Consider the following 16,284-nt stretch of genomic DNA (forward strand, 5'->3'; position numbering starts at 1 on the left):
ACAAATTTAAGTAGATAACTCATCAGTTGTTTGCATCAGAGCGACAATTTTTGAGATAGTTATTAAAACTGTTTAAAGGTTGTCAAACGTTGTTTCTCGTTGTATATCCTTTAACTCTAGAGTTAAATTGATAAATAACGTGTACGAATTTGTTTAACGCATTTGTTTTGGTTACTCGACGTCTCCGTTCTCGTGTAGCCTACATATTGCTTTTTTTTTTTAATTTGCTTACCGGGCTAAAGGTTAGCATGCTTAAAATACGTAAGTCGTTTTGTTCAACAAATTTAAGTAGATAACTCATCAGTTGTTTGCATCAGAGCGACAATTTTTGAGATAGTTATTAAAACTGTTTAAAGGTTGTCAAACGTTGTTTCTCGTTGTATATCCTTTAATTCTAGAGTTAAATTGATAAATAACGTGTACGAATTTGGTTAACGCATTTGTTTTGGTTACTCGACGTCTCCGTTCTCGTGTAGCCTACATATTGCGTTTTTTTTTTTAATTTGCTTACCGGGCTAAAGGTTAGCATGCTTAAAATACGTAAGTCGTTTTGTTCAACAAATTTAAGTAGATAACTCATCAGTTGTTTGCATCAGAGCGACAATTTTTGAGATAGTTATTAAAACTGTTTAAAGGTTGTCAAACGTTGTTTCTCGTTGTATATCCTTTAATTCTAGAGTTAAATTGATAAATAACGTGTACGAATTTGTTTAACGCATTTGTTTTGGTTACTCGACGTCTCCGTTCTCGTGTAGCCCACATATTGCGTTTTTTTTTTAATTTGCTTACCGGGCTAAAGGTTAGCATGCTTAAAATACGTAAGTCGTTTTGTTCAACAAATTAAAGTAGATAACTCATCAGTTGTTTGCATAAGAGCGACAATTTTTGAGATAGTTATTAAAACTGTTTAAAGGTTGTCAAACGTTGCTTCTCGTTGTATATCCTTTAATTCTAGAGTTAAATTGATAAATAACGTGTACGATTTTGTTTAACGCATTTGTTTTGGTTACTCGACGGCTCCGTTCTCGTGTAGCCTACATATTGCGTTTTTTTTTAATTTGCTTACCGGGCTAAAGGTTAGCATGCTTAAAATACGTAAGTCGTTTTGTTCAACAAATTTAAGTAGATAACTCTTCAGTTGTTTGCATCAGAGCGACAATTTTTGAGATAGTTATTAAAACTGTTTAAAGGTTGTCAAACGTTGTTTCTCATTGTATATCCTTTAATTCTAGAGTTAGATTGATAAATAACGTGTACGATTTTGTTTAACGCATTTGTTTTGGTTACTCGACGGCTCCGTTCTCGTGTAGCCTACATATTGCGTTTTTTTTTAATTTGCTTACCGGGCTAAAGGTTAGCATGCTTAAAATACGTAAGTCGTTTTGTTCAACAAATTTAAGTAGATAACTCTTCAGTTGTTTGCATCAGAGCGACAATTTTTGAGATAGTTATTAAAACTGTTTAAAGGTTGTCAAACGTTGTTTCTCATTGTATATCCTTTAATTCTAGAGTTAGATTGATAAATAACGTGTACGAATTTGTTTAACGCATTTGTTTTGGTTACTCGACGGCTCCGTTCTCGTGTAGCCTACATATTGCGTTTTTTTTTTAATTTGCTTACCGGGCTAAAGGTTAGCATGCTTAAAATACGTAAGTCGTTTTGTTTAACAAATTTGAGTAGATAACTCATCAGTTGTTTGCATCAGAGCGACAATTTTTGAGATAGTTATTAAAACTGTTTAAAGGTTGTCAAACGTTGTTTCTCGTTGTATATCCTTTAAGATAGATAGATTGATATTTATTATTAATATGTTTACATATTTTTTGATTTCACAATAAATTTTAAATATCACAAATTCATTTTCAATTCACAGACGTGTATGATATATATATATATTAAGTAATAAAAAGTAAAAAGTAATAAAAAATATTTTAGCCTCGAATAAGATCTATACATAGCCGTTTAAAATTCATAATATTATTCTCTCGTTTGATATAATCAGGTAACGAGTTAAATATGTTAAGGCCATTATATAATAATGTGTTTTGGGCTGCAGTAGTCCGCTGTAATCCTAGTCGAAAGTCATTCGCATTCCGCACAGCATATTGGTGTGTATCTCTAACATACTGAATGCAACTTGTTAAATACATCGGCGCCCTGTTCTGTTTAATTTTAAAAATCATTATTGGTGTATTGAGCATCAGTTTTTGCTCAATATTTAGCCATTTCAATGTTTCAAGCATGTGACTTATTGGGGTGTATTTGTGGCATTTTATTATTGATCTCATACATTTGTTTTGTAATTTCTGTATCCTTCCTATTTGTGATTGGTTACAAGATGTGTACAGAATTGTGGAACAGTATTCAAAATGTGGCTTTATGATTGTATTGTATATTTTTATTGCTGTTAAAGTGTCTAATTTATTTCGTATTCTTCTAAAGAAGTAAATCTTTTTTGCAGCTTTTTTACACGAATAGTCCACGTGATTGTTAAATTTGAGCTCATTGTCTATTATTACACCTAAGTATTTCATATTGGTTACTTGCTCAATACTAGTATTATTTATCTCTAAATTTATTTCGCTATTTGTATTTATCACCATTACTTTTGTTTTCTGTTCATTTAATTTGAGCCTATTCATTTTAAGCCATTTCATAATTTCATCTATATCACATTCTAACTTTCGTTTACATTCTTCCACTGTTTCTGCTTCTGTATATACCAATGTATCGTCTGCATACATTACCAATTTGGATTTTGATATCACTTTTTCTATATCATTTATGTAAATTATAAACAGAATTGCTCCCAGAAGAGATCCTTGGGGCACCCCTGTATTCACATATGAAAAACTTGATTTTGTGGATTTTATTTTTGTTTGCTGTCTACGATTTGTAAGGTAGTCCTTAAACCAAAGTAGCTCTTTTCCTCTTATTCCATACATATACAGCTTTTTTATTAGAGTACCTCTGTCTATTGTTTCAAATGCTCTTTTAAAATCAAGAAATAGAGCTGCTATTATTGTTTTTCGTGGACGCTTCTTCCACTCACTTACGACGAAGTTTATTGCACTTTCACATGAATGATTCTTACGAAAACCGGACTGGTTTAGAGACAGTATATTATTAGTTTCTAGGTACGTTTGTAGTTGATTTTTCACAACACTTTCCATTATTTTTTCAAATGTCTTAAGAGTATTTATTGGACGAAACTCTTCAAATTTTTTTGTTTTAGCAATTTTTTCAACTGGCACTACCAATGAGTCCTTCCATTCATTTGGGAATACTCCGCTCATTAATGAATGATTTATTAACTTTGTTAAGAAAGGCCCAAGTACATTCCAGTTGTCCAAAATGATCTTTGGGCTCACATTATTCCAATCCTTTTTGTTCTTAAGTTTTTTACAAATTGCCTTTAGTTCGCAAATTTGTATTTCTTTAAAATGAAAGGTTTCAGGACAATGATCAATATTGTTAATATATATTTCTTTATCAATTGACTGATCTATTAATTCTATGCTCTCAATGAAGTATTTATTGAGCTTACCAGCTATTTCATTTTCATCACTTATTTCTTCGTTTTTATAAATTATAGAGCTTATTTCTTTTACATCTTTGCTAAGTATTAAATTTTTAAGTATTCTCCACATTTCTTTTTGATTTGTTGCGCTATTGATTTTTAGCTTAAAGTATTTATTTTTTTCCTTTATTATCTCTTGTTTGTATGTTTTACATATACTTTTATAAATTAACCATGAATTGGTATCGTCCATTACTCTCGCAGCTTGGTATGCTCTAATTTTATTTATTTTAAACTTTTTTAACGTTGAGTTAAACCATTTGTTGCGACTTGAGCGATTTCTAATCGTTCTACTTCTCGTATTAGATACCACCAAATCTTGTATGCACTTTTCCAGAATAACAGTGTTTTCATTTACATCATATGCGTTACTATGTTTTAGGTTTTTGTTTAAAAGCATTCTATTAAATTCACGCTGGTTGTAGTGGAATTGTTCAATTACTTTGTACTTTGGTTTTATTACACTTTCGCGAGTAGGTTTTTCTATAACTATCGACTCATGATCTGATATTTTTAGAGAATGTTGCACTGTTACTCTCAGATTGTGTATATTCGTTAAAACATAATCAATCAAGGTTTTAGAGTTTCTAGTTATTCTAGTATTCTCGTTCATTTTCTGCATTATACCGTTATCATTTGTTATTCTTTCTAATTCTCGCTTGTATAAACTATCTTTCGACCAGTCAATGTTAAAGTCGCCTGCTATTATAAAATCTTTACTTATTTCCGTTATTGTTTCCAGTTTATCTTGAAATGTGTTGCAAAATTCACGTTCCGAGCTATTTTGTGATATATAAAGCCCCATGATGTACAGCTCGTTGTTATCAACGATGCATTTTATTGTTAATGTCCATATTTTCATATCACTGACTAGACAGTCTACAATATTCGCTTTAATTTCTTTATGCGTGTATATAATCACGCCACCTGTTCTTCGAGAGCTTGATACACACTGAAAACTATTGAAATTTTGTAGTTTTATTTCACTAAGTTCTATGTCTTCGGTTACATGAGTTTCCGATAGAATTATTATATCGTATTGATGCTCTTCTATAATGTGCTCTAACTCCGCTTTATTATTTATAAGTCCTTGTATATTTGCATAAAAAAGTATTATTGACTTTGATTGCTAGTAACCATTTGTTCTCCTTTTAGCTTCCAGTTTATTCACATATAGTGGACAACTTTTACTAAATGTCACGTGATTAATGTCCACATCGATATTTAGTCTTTCTTTCGCACGTATGCAGTTAATACATTTATTTGTTAATTCTCGGTTGCAATCCCTTGAACTATGTTTTTCTAAACATTTCACACAGATTTCTTCATTTTTACATTGTGCGGCTTTGTGGTTGAATCCTCTACATTTATAGCACTGTTGTACCTCAAGGCCATCAAAAACTCTACATTTTTCCCAACCTATATTTACTTTTTCGGCGGCGATAGCCTTTTGGAACGTTTCCGGATCTGCTTCGATTAATGCATTGTAGTATATTACATTGACCTTTTTTGTTTCATACTGTTTTAAAACTTTCAGATTTCCATCCGCAATGTAAGTATTTTGTTTTTTTGACATTTCAATTATTTTTTCATCTGCATGTTTAAAGTTCATCCTCGATATTACAAATCTATGAGACATAATTTTGGGTATTTTTACTTCATATTTTTCACCAATACGGTCCTCGATTGCACATTTTATTTTATTTCTTTCCGTGTCGTTTTCACTTTCGATTAATATCACACCATTTGCTCTAGACTGTACATTGCTTATTTTCAGTTCTTTTGGATCAACTTTTTCATTTAAATCGGTTTTTGTTTGATTGCTGTTTTGTTTTGATTTAGGCTTTATTATTAAAGGCACTTCTTTTCTAATATCTGGCATCTCTCTCTTATCTTTTTTTAGTACTTCAGCAAATGACATTTGTTTGTTGGCGGCCTTCGTTTTACCGACTAACTCTTTTATTTCTTTTTGTGCTTTCTTATTCTCTTCGCTACTATTTTTAATTTCACTGCAAATTTTCTCGCTGTCTTTCTTAAATATCTCCGCTACATCTCTTATTTTCTTTACTTCACTTATATTTACTACACATTTTTCTTGCACCTTTTGCATTTCTTTTATTCTCTCGCTAAATTTAATTTCAATCGCCTCTAATAATTTTTTTATTTCATACTCGTTATGTTTAAGCGCCAATTCGAATTCACCTTTGTACTCTTCTAATAGGGCACCATTTTTGTTTATCACTGCTTGAATGTTTCGCATTGCAGAATCTATATTATATATATATGTAACGCAGTCGTCACACATAAATCTTAACAATTTATTTTGATTTAGCACAGTAGATGCATATTCATCTAGGCCACAACACTTTGTTTTTAGGTGAAAATCTTCCCGCAAACACCATCGCACCGTATTCCAGTTTCTCTGTTAATTGCTAATTTGCACTTATCACACGACATTTTTATTTTTGAGCTTTCGTGTATATTTGAATTAAAAAACAATTCATTGCTCTCTCGCACGTATTATAGTGTCTAAGTAAAATCAAAATATTATTTTACTACTGCACATAAACCATTAAATTCAATTTATTTACAAATATCACACGGAGCTAGTTAGATACACGTCCGAACTCGTTGAAATCACTCGTAATGTTGTTTAATTCTAGAGTTAAATTGATAAATAACGTGTACGAATTTGTTTAACGCATTTGTTTTGGTTACTCGACGTCTCCGTTCTCGTGTAGCCTACATATTGCGTTTTTTTTTTAATTTGCTTACCGGGCTAAAGGTTAGCATGCTTAAAATACGTAAGTCGTTTTGTTCAACAAATTTAAGTAGATAACTCATCAGTTGTTTGCATCAGAGCGACAATTTTTGAGATAGTTATTAAAACTGTTTAAAGGTTGTCAAACGTTGTTTCTCGTTGTATATCCTTTAATTCTAGAGTTAAATTGATAAATAACGTGTACGAATTTGTTTAACGCATTTGTTTTGGTTACTCGACGGCTCCGTTCTCGTGTAGCCTACATATTGCGTTTTTTTTTTAATTTTCTTACCGGGCTAAAAGGTTAGCATGCATAAAATACGTAAGTCGTTTTGTTCAACAAATTTAAGTAGATAACTCATCAGTTGTTTGCATCAGAGCCACAATTTTTGAGATAGTTATTAAAACTGTTTAAAGGTTGTCAAACGTTGTTTCTCGTTGTATATCCTTTAATTCTAGAGTTAATTTGATAAATAACGTGTACGAATTTGTTTAACGCATTTGTTTTGGTTACTCGACGTCTCCGTTCTCGTGTAGCCTACATATTGCGTTTTTTTTTTAATTTGCTTACCGGGCTAAAGGTTAGCATGCTTAAAATACGTAAGTCGTTTTGTTCATCAAATTTAGGTAGATAACTACTCAGTTGTTTGCATCAGAGCGACGATTTTTGAGAAATTTATTAAAACTGTTTAAAGGTTGTCAAACGTTGTTTCTCGTTGTATATCCTTTAATTCTAGAGTTAAATTGATAAATAACGTGTACGAATTTGTTTAACGCATTTGTTTGGGTTACTCGACGTCTCCGTTCTCGTGTAGCCTACATATTGCGTTTTTTTTTTATTTGCTTACCGGGCTAAAGGTTAGCATGCTTAAAATACGTAAGTCGTTTTGTTCAACAAATTTAAGTAGATAACTCTTCAGTTGTTTGCATCAGAGCGACAATTTTTGAGATAGTTATTAAAACTGTTTAAAGGTTGTCAAACGTTGTTTATCGTTGTATATCCTTTAATTCTAGAGTTAAATTGATAAATAACGTGTACGAATTTGTTTAACGCATTTGTTTTGGTTACTCGACGGCTCCGTTCTCGTGTAGCCTACATATTGCGTTTTTTTTTTAATTTGCTTACCGGGCTAAAGGTTAGCATGCTTAAAATACGTAAGTCGTTTTGTTCAACAAATTTAAGTAGATAACTCATCAGTTGTTTGCATCAGAGCGACAATTTTTGAGATAGTTATTAAAACTGTTTAAAGGTTGTCAAACGTTGTTTCTCGTTGTATATCCTTTAATTCTAGAGTTAAATTGATAAATAACGTGTACGAATTTGTTTAACGCATTTGTTTTGGTTACTCGAGGTCTCCATTCTCGTGTAGCCTACATATTGCGTTTTTTTTTTTTAATTTGCTTACCGGGCTAAAGGTTAGCATGCTTAAAATACGTAAGTCATTTTGTTCAACAAATTTAAGTAGATAATTCCTCAGTTGTTTGCATCAGAGCGACGATTTTTGAGATAGTTATTAAAACTGTTTAAAGGTTGTCAAACGTTGTTTCTCGTTGTATATCCTTTAATTCTAGAGTTAAATTGATAAATAGCGTGTACGAATTTGTTTAACGCATTTGTTTTGGTTACTCGACGGCTCCGTTCTCGTGTAGCCTACATATTGCGTTTTTTTTTTTTAATTTGCTTACCGGGCTAAAGGTTAGCATGCTTAAAATACGTAATTCGTTTTGTTCAACAAATTTAAGTAGATAACTCCTCAGTTGTTTGCATCAGAGCGACGATTTTTGAGATAGTTATTAAAACTGTTTAAAGGTTGTCAAACGTTGTTTCTCGTTGTATATCCTTTAATTCTAGAGTTAAATTGATAAATAACGTGTACGAATTTGTTTAACGCATTTGTTTTTGTTACTCGACGTCTCCGTTCTCGTGTAGCCTACATATTGCGTTTTTTTTTTAATTTGCTTACCGGGCTAAAGGTTAGCATGCTTAAAATACGTAAGTCGTTTAGTTCAACAAATTTAAGTAGATAACTCATCAGTTGTTTGCATCAGAGCGACAATTTTTGAGATAGTTATTAAAACTGTTTAAAGGTTGTCAAACGTTGTTTCTCGTTGTATATCCTTTAATTCTAGAGTCAAATTGATAAATAACGTGTACGAATTTGTTTAACGCATTTGTTTTGGTTACTCGACGTCTCCGTTCTCGTGTAGCCTACATATTGCGTTTTTTTTTAATTTGCTTACCGGGCTAAAGGTTAGCATGCTTAAAATACGTAAGTCGTTTTGTTCAACAAATTTAAGTAGATAACTCCTCAGTTGTTTGCATCAGAGCGACAATTTTTGAGATAGTTATTAAAACTGTTTAAAGGTTGTCAAACGTTGTTTCTCGTTGTATATCCTTTAATTCTAGAGTTAAATTGATAAATAACGTGTACGAATTTGTTTAACGCATTTGTTTTGGTTACTCGACGTCTCCGTTCTCGTGTAGCCTACATATTGCGTTTTTTTTTTTAATTTGCTTACCGGGCTAAAGGTTAGCATGCTTAAAATACGTAAGTCGTTTTGTTCAACAAATTTAAGTAGATAACTCATCAGTTGTTTGCATCAGAGCGACAATTTTTGAGATAGTTATTAAAACTGTTTAAAGGTTGTCAAACGTTGTTTCTCGTTGTATAGCCTTTAATTCTAGAGTTAAATTGATAAATAACGTGTACGAATTTGTTTAACGCATTTGTTTTGGTTACTCGACGGCTCCGTTCTCGTGTAGCCTACATATTGCGTTTTTTTTTTTAATTTGCTTACCGGGCTAAAGGTTAGCACGCTTAAAATACGTAAGTCGTTTTGTTCAACAAATTTAAGTAGATAACTCATCAGTTGTTTGCATCAGAGCGACAATTTTTGAGATAGTTATTAAAACTGTTTAAAGGTTGTCAAACGTTGTTTCTCGTTGTATATCATTTAATTCTAGAGTTAAATTGATAAATAACGTGTACGAATTTGTTTAACGCATTTGAATTGGTTACTCGACGTCTCCGTTCTCGTGTAGCCTACATATTGCGTTTTTTTTCTAATTTGCTTACCGGGCTAAAGGCTAGCATGCTTAAAATACGTAAGTCGTTTTGTTCAACAAATTTAAGTAGATAACTCATCAGTTGTTTGCATCAGAGCGACAATTTTTGAGATAGTTATTAAAACTGTTTAAAGGTTGTCAAACGTTGTTTCTCGTTGTATATCCTTTAATTCTAGAGTTAAATTGATAAATAACGTGTACGAATTTGTTTAACGCATTTGTTTTGGTCACTCGACGTCTCCGTTCTGGTGTAGCCTACATATTGCGTTTTTTTTTTAATTTGCTTACCGGGCTAAAGGTTAGCATGCTTAAAATACGTAAGTCGTTTTGTTCAACAAATTTAAGGAGATAACTCATCAGTTGTTTGCATCAGAGCGACAATTTTTGAGATAGTTATTAAAACTGTTTAAAGGTTGTCAAACGTTGTTTCTCGTTGTATATCCTTTAATTCTAGAGTTAAATTGATAAATAACGTGTACGAATTTGTTTAACGCATTTGTTTTGTTTACTCGACGTCTCCGTTCTCGTGTAGCCTACATATTGCGTTTTTTTTTTAATTTGCTTACCGGGCTAAAGGTTAGCATGCTTAAAATACGTAAGTCGTTTTGTTCAACAAATTTAAGTAGATAACTAATCAGTTGTTTGCATCAGAGCGACAATTTTTGAGATAGTTATTAAAACTGTTTAAAGGTTGTCAAACGTTGTTTCTCGTTGTATATCCTTTAATTCTAGAGTTAAATTGATAAATAACGTGTACGAATTTGTTTAACGCATTTGTTTTGGTTACTCGACGTCTCCGTTCTCGTGTAGCCTACATATTGCTTCTTTTTTTTTAATTTGCTTACCGGGCTAAAGGTTAGCATGCTTAAAATACGTAAGTCGTTTTGTTAAACAAATTTAAGGAGATAACTCATCAGTTGTTTGCATCAGAGCGACAATTTTTGAGATAGTTATTAAAACTGTTTAAAGGTTGTCAAACGTTGTTTCTCGTTGTATATCCTTTAATTCTAGAGTTAAATTGATAAATAACGTGTACGAATTTGTTTAACGCATTTGTTTTGGTTACTCGACGGTTCCGTTCTCGTGTAGCCTACATATTGCGTTTTTTTTTTTAAATTTGCTTACCGGGCTAAAGGTTAGCATGCTTAAAATACGTAAGTCGTTTTGTTCAACAAATTTAAGTAGATAACTCTTCAGTTGTTTGCATCAGAGCGACAATTTTTGAGATAGTTATTAAAACTGTTTAAAGGTTGTCAAACGTTTTTTCTCGTTGTATATCCTTTAATTCTAGAGTTAAATTGATAAATAACGTGTACGAATTTGTTTAACGCATTTGTTTTGGTTACTCGACGTCTCCGTTCTCGTGTAGCCTACATATTGCGTTTTTTTTTTAATTTGCTTACCGGGCTAAAGGTTAGCATGCTTAAAATACGTAAGTCGTTTTGTTCAACAAATTTGAGTAGATAACTCATCAGTTGTTTGCATCAGAGCGACAATTTTGAGATAGTTATTAAAACTGTTTAAAGGTTGTCAAACGTTGTTTCTCGTTGTATATCCTTTAATTCTAGAGTCAAATTGATAAATAACGTGTACGAATTTGTTTAACGCATTTGTTTTGGTTACTCGACGGCTCCGTTCTCGTGTAGCCTACATATTGCGTTTTTTTTTTAATTTGCTTACCGGGCTAAAGGTTAACATGCTTAAAATACGTAAGTCGTTTTGTTCAAAAAATTTAAGTAGATAACTCATCAGTTGTTTGCATCAGAGCGACAATTTTTGAGATAGTTATTAAAACTGTTTAAAGGTTGTCAAACGTTGTTTCTCGTTGTATATCCTTTAATTCTAGATTTAAATTGAGAAATAACGTGTACGAATTTGTTTAACGCATTTGTTTTGGTTACTCGACGGCTCCGTTCTCGTGTAGCCTACATATTGCGTTTTTTTTTTAATTTGCTTACCGGGCTAAAGGTTAGCATGCTTAAAATACGTAAGTCGTTTTGTTCAACAAATTTAAGTAGATAACTCTTCAGTTGTTTGCATCAGAGCGACAATTTTTGAGATAGTTATTAAAACTGTTTAAAGGTTGTCAAACGTTGTTTCTCGTTGTATATCCTTTAATTCTAGAGTTAAATTGATAAATAACGTGTACGATTTTGTTTAACGCATTTGTTTTGGTTACTCGACGGCTCCGTTCTCGTGTAGCCTACATATTGCGTTTTTTTTTTAATTTGCTTACCGGGCTAAAGGTTAGCATGCTTAAAATACGTAAGTCGTTTTGTTCAACAAATTTAAGTAGATAACTCATCATTTGTTTGCATCAGAGCGACGATTTTTGAGATATTTATTAAAATTGTTTAAAGGTTGTCAAACGTTGTTTCTCGTTGTATATCCTTTAATTCTAGAGTCAAATTGATAAATAACGTGTACGAATTTGTTTAACGCATTTGTTTTGGTTATTCGACGTCTCCGTTCTCGTGTAGCCTACATATTGCGTTTTTTTTTTAATTTGCTTACCGGGCTAAAGGTTAGCATGCTTAAAATACGTAAGTCGTTTTGTTCAACAAATTTAAGTAGATAACTCCTCAGTTGTTTGCATCAGAGCGACGATTTTTGAGATAGTTATTAAAACTGTTTAAAGGTTGTCAAACGTTGTTTCTCGTTGTATATCCTTTAATTCTAGAGTTAAATTGATAAATAACGTGTACGAATTTGTTTAACGCATTTGTTTTGGTTACTCGACGGCTCAGTTCTCGTGTAGCCTACATATTGCGTTTTTTTTTTAATTTGCTTACCGGGCTAAAGGTTAGCATGCTTAAAATACGTAAGTCGTTTTGTTCAACAAATTTGAGTAGATAACTCATCAGTTGTTTGCATCAGAGCGACAATTTTTGAGATAGTTATTAAAACTGTTTAAAGGTTGTCAAACGTTGTTTCTCGTTGTATATCCTTTAATTCTAGAGTTAAATTGATTAATAACGTGTACGAATTTGTTTAACGCATTTGTTTTGGTTACTCGACGTCTCCGTTCTCGTGTAGCCTACACATTGCGTTTTTTTTTTAATTTGCTTACCGGGCTAAAGGTTAGCATGCTTAAATACGTAAGTTGTTTTGTTCAACAAATTTAAGTAGATAACTCATCAGTTGTTTGCATCAGAGCGACAATTTTTGAGATAGTTATTAAAACTGTTTAAAGGTTGTCAAACGTTGTTTCTCGTTGTATATCCTTTTATTCTAGAGTTAAATTGATAAATAACGTGTACGAATTTGTTTAACGCATTTGTTTTGGTTACTCGACGTCTCCGTTCTCGTGTAGCCTACATATTGCGTTTTTTTTTTAATTTGCTTACCGGGCTAAAGGTTAGCATGCTTAAAATACGTAAGTCGTTTTGTTCAACAAATTTAAGTAGATAACTCATCAGTTGTTTGCATCAGAGCGACAATTTTTGAGATAGTTATTAAAACTGTTTAAAGGTTGTCAAACGTTGTTTCTCGTTGTATATCCTTTAATTCTAGAGTTAAATTGATAAATAACGTGTACGAATTTGTTTAACGCATTTGTTTTGGTTACTCGACGTCTCTGTTCTCGTGTAGCCTACATATTGCGTTTTTTTTTTAATTTGCTTACCGGGCTAAAGGCTAGCATGCTTAAAATACGTAAGTCGTTTTGTTCAACAAATTTAAGTAGATAACTCATCAGTTGTTTGCATCAGAGCGACAATTTTTGAGATAGTTATTAAAACTGTTTAAAGGTTGTCAAACGTTGTTTCTCGTTGTATATCCTTTAATTCTGGAGTTAAATTGATAAATAACGTGTACGAATTTGTTTAACGCATTTGTTTTGGTTACTCGACGGCTCCGTCCTCGTGTAGCCTACATATTGCGTTTTTTTTTTTAATTTGCTTACCGGGCTAAAGGTTAGCATGCTTAAAATACGTAAGTCGTTTTGTTCAACAAATTTGAGTAGATAACTCATCAGTTGTTTGCATCAGAGCGACAATTTTTGAGATAGTTATTAAAACTGTTTAAAGGTTGTCAAACGTTGTTTCTCGTTGTATATCCTTTAATTCTAGAGTCAAATTGATAAATAACGTGTACGAATTTGTTTAACGCATTTGTTTTGGTTACTCGACGTCTCCGTTCTCGTGTAGCCTACATATTGCGTTTTTTTTTTAATTTGCTTACCGGGCTAAAGGTTAGCATGCTTAAAATACGTAAGTCGTTTTGTTCAACAAATTTAAGTAGATAACTCATCAGTTGTTTGCATCAGAGCGACAATTTTTGAGATAGTTATTAAAACTGTTTAAAGGTTGTCAAACGTTGTTTCTTGTTGTATATCCTTTAATTCTAGAGTTAAATTGATAAATAACGTGTACGAATTTGTTTAACGCATTTGGTTTGGTTACTCGACGTCTCCGTTCTCGTGTAGCCTACATATTGCGTTTTTTTTTTAAGTTGCTTACCGGGCTAAAGGTTAGCATGCTTAAAATACGTAAGTCGTTTTGTTCAACAAATTTAAGTAGATAACTCATCAGTTGTTTGCATCAGAGCGACAATTTTTGAGATAGTTATTAAAACTGTTTAAAGGTTGTCAAACGTTGTTTCTCGTTGTATATATTTTAATTCTAGTGTTAAATTGATAAATAACGTGTACGAATTTGTTTAACGCATTTGTTTTGGTTACTCGACGGCTCCGTTCTCGTGTAGCCTACATATTGCGTTTTTTTTTTAATCTGCTTACCGGGCTAAAGGTTAGCATGCTTAAAATACGTAAGTCGTTTTGTTCAACAAATTTGAGTAGATAACTCATCAGTTGTTTGCATCAGAGCGACAATTTTTGAGATAGTTATTAAAACTGTTTAAAGGTTGTCAAACGTTGTTTCTCGTTGTATATCCTTTAATTCTAGAGTTAAATTGATAAATAACGTGCACGAATTTGTTTAACGCATTTGTTTTGGTTACTCGACGTCTCCGTTCTCGTGTAGCCTACACATTGCGTTTTTTTTTTAATTTGCTTACCGGGCTAAAGGTTAGCATGCTTAAAATACGTAAGTCGTTTTGTTCAACAAATTTAAGTAGATAACTCATCAGTTGTTTGCATCAGAGCGACAATTTTTGAGATAGTTATTAAAACTGTTTAAAGGTTGTCAAACGTTGTTTCTCGTTGTATATCCTTTAATTCTAGAGTTAAATTGATAAATAACGTGTACGAATTTGTTTAACGCATTTGTTTTGGTTACTCGACGTCTCCGTTCTCGTGTAGCCTACATATTGCGTTTTTTTTTTAATTTGCTTACCGGGCTAAAGGTTAGCATGCTTAAAATACGTAAGTCGTTTTGTTCAACAAATTTAAGTAGATAACTCATCAGTTGTTTGCATCAGAGCGACAATTTTTGAGATAGTTATTAAAACTGTTTAAAGGTTGTCAAACGTTGTTTCTCGTTGTATATCCTTTAATTCTGGAGTTAAATTGATAAATAACGTGTACGAATTTGTTTAACGCATTTGTTTTGGTTACTCGACGGCTCCGTTCTCGTGTAGCCTACATATTGCGTTTTTTTTTTTAATTTGCTTACCGGGCTAAAGGTTAGCATGCTTAAAATACGTAAGTCGTTTTGTTCAACAAATTTGAGTAGATAACTCATCAGTTGTTTGCATCAGAGCGACAATTTTTGAGATAGTTATTAAAACTGTTTAAAGGTTGTCAAACGTTGTTTCTCGTTGTATATCCTTTAATTCTAGAGTTAAATTGATAAATAACGTGTACGAATTTGTTTAACGCATTTGTTTTGGTTAGTCGACGGCTCCGTTCTCGTGTAGCCTACATATTGCGTTTTTTTTTTAATTTGCTTACCGGGCTAAAGGTTAGCATGCTTAAAATACGTAAGCCGTTTTGTTCAACAAATTTGAGTAGATAACTCATCAGTTGTTTGCATCAGAGCGACAATTTTTGAGATAGTTATTAAAACTGTTTAAAGGTTGTCAAACGTTGTTTCTCGTGGTATATCCTTTAATTCTAGAGTTAAATTGATAAATAACGTGTACGAATTTGTTTAACGCATTTGTTTTGGTTACTCGACGTCTCCGTTCTCGTGTAGCCTACATATTGCGTTTTTTTTTTAATTTGCTTACCGGGCTAAAGGTTAGCATGCTTAAAATACGTAAGTCGTTTTGTTCAACAAATTTAGGTAGATAAGTCATCAGTTGTTTGCATCAGAGCGACAATTTTTGAGATAGTTATTAAAACTGTTTAAAGGTTGTCAAACGTTGTTTCTCGTTGTATATCCTTTAATTCTAGAGTTAAATTGATAAATAACGTGTACGAATTTGTTTAACGCATTTGTTTTGGTTACTCGACGGCTCAGTTCTCGTGTAGCCTACATATTGCGTTTTTTTTTAATTTGCTTACCGGGCTAAAGGTTAGCATGCTTAAAATACGTAAGTCGTTTTGTTCAACAAATTTAAGTAGATAACTCATCAGTTGTTTGCATCAGAGCGACAATTTTTGAGATAGTTATTAAAACTGTTTAAAGGTTGTCAAACGTTGTTTCTCGTTGTATATCCTTTAATTCTAGAGTTAAATTGATAAATAACGTGTACGAATTTGTTTAACGCATTTGTTTTGGTTACTCGACGTCTCCGTTCTCGTGTAGCCTACATATTGCGTTTTTTTTTTAATTTGCTTACCGGGCTAAAGGTTAGCATGCTTAAAATACGTAAGTCATTTTGTTCAACAAATTTAAGTAGATAACTCATCAGTTGTTTGCATCAGAGCGACAATTTTTGAGATAGTTATTAAAACTGTTTAAAGGTTGTCAAACGTTGTTTCTCGTTGTATATCCTTTAATTCTAGAGTTAAATTGATAAATAACGTGTAC

The sequence above is a fragment of the Eurosta solidaginis genome, chromosome 5 (genome assembly GCF_040869045.1).
Source record: "Eurosta solidaginis isolate ZX-2024a chromosome 5, ASM4086904v1, whole genome shotgun sequence".
In the NCBI taxonomy this organism is placed as follows: Eukaryota; Metazoa; Arthropoda; class Insecta; order Diptera; family Tephritidae; genus Eurosta; species Eurosta solidaginis.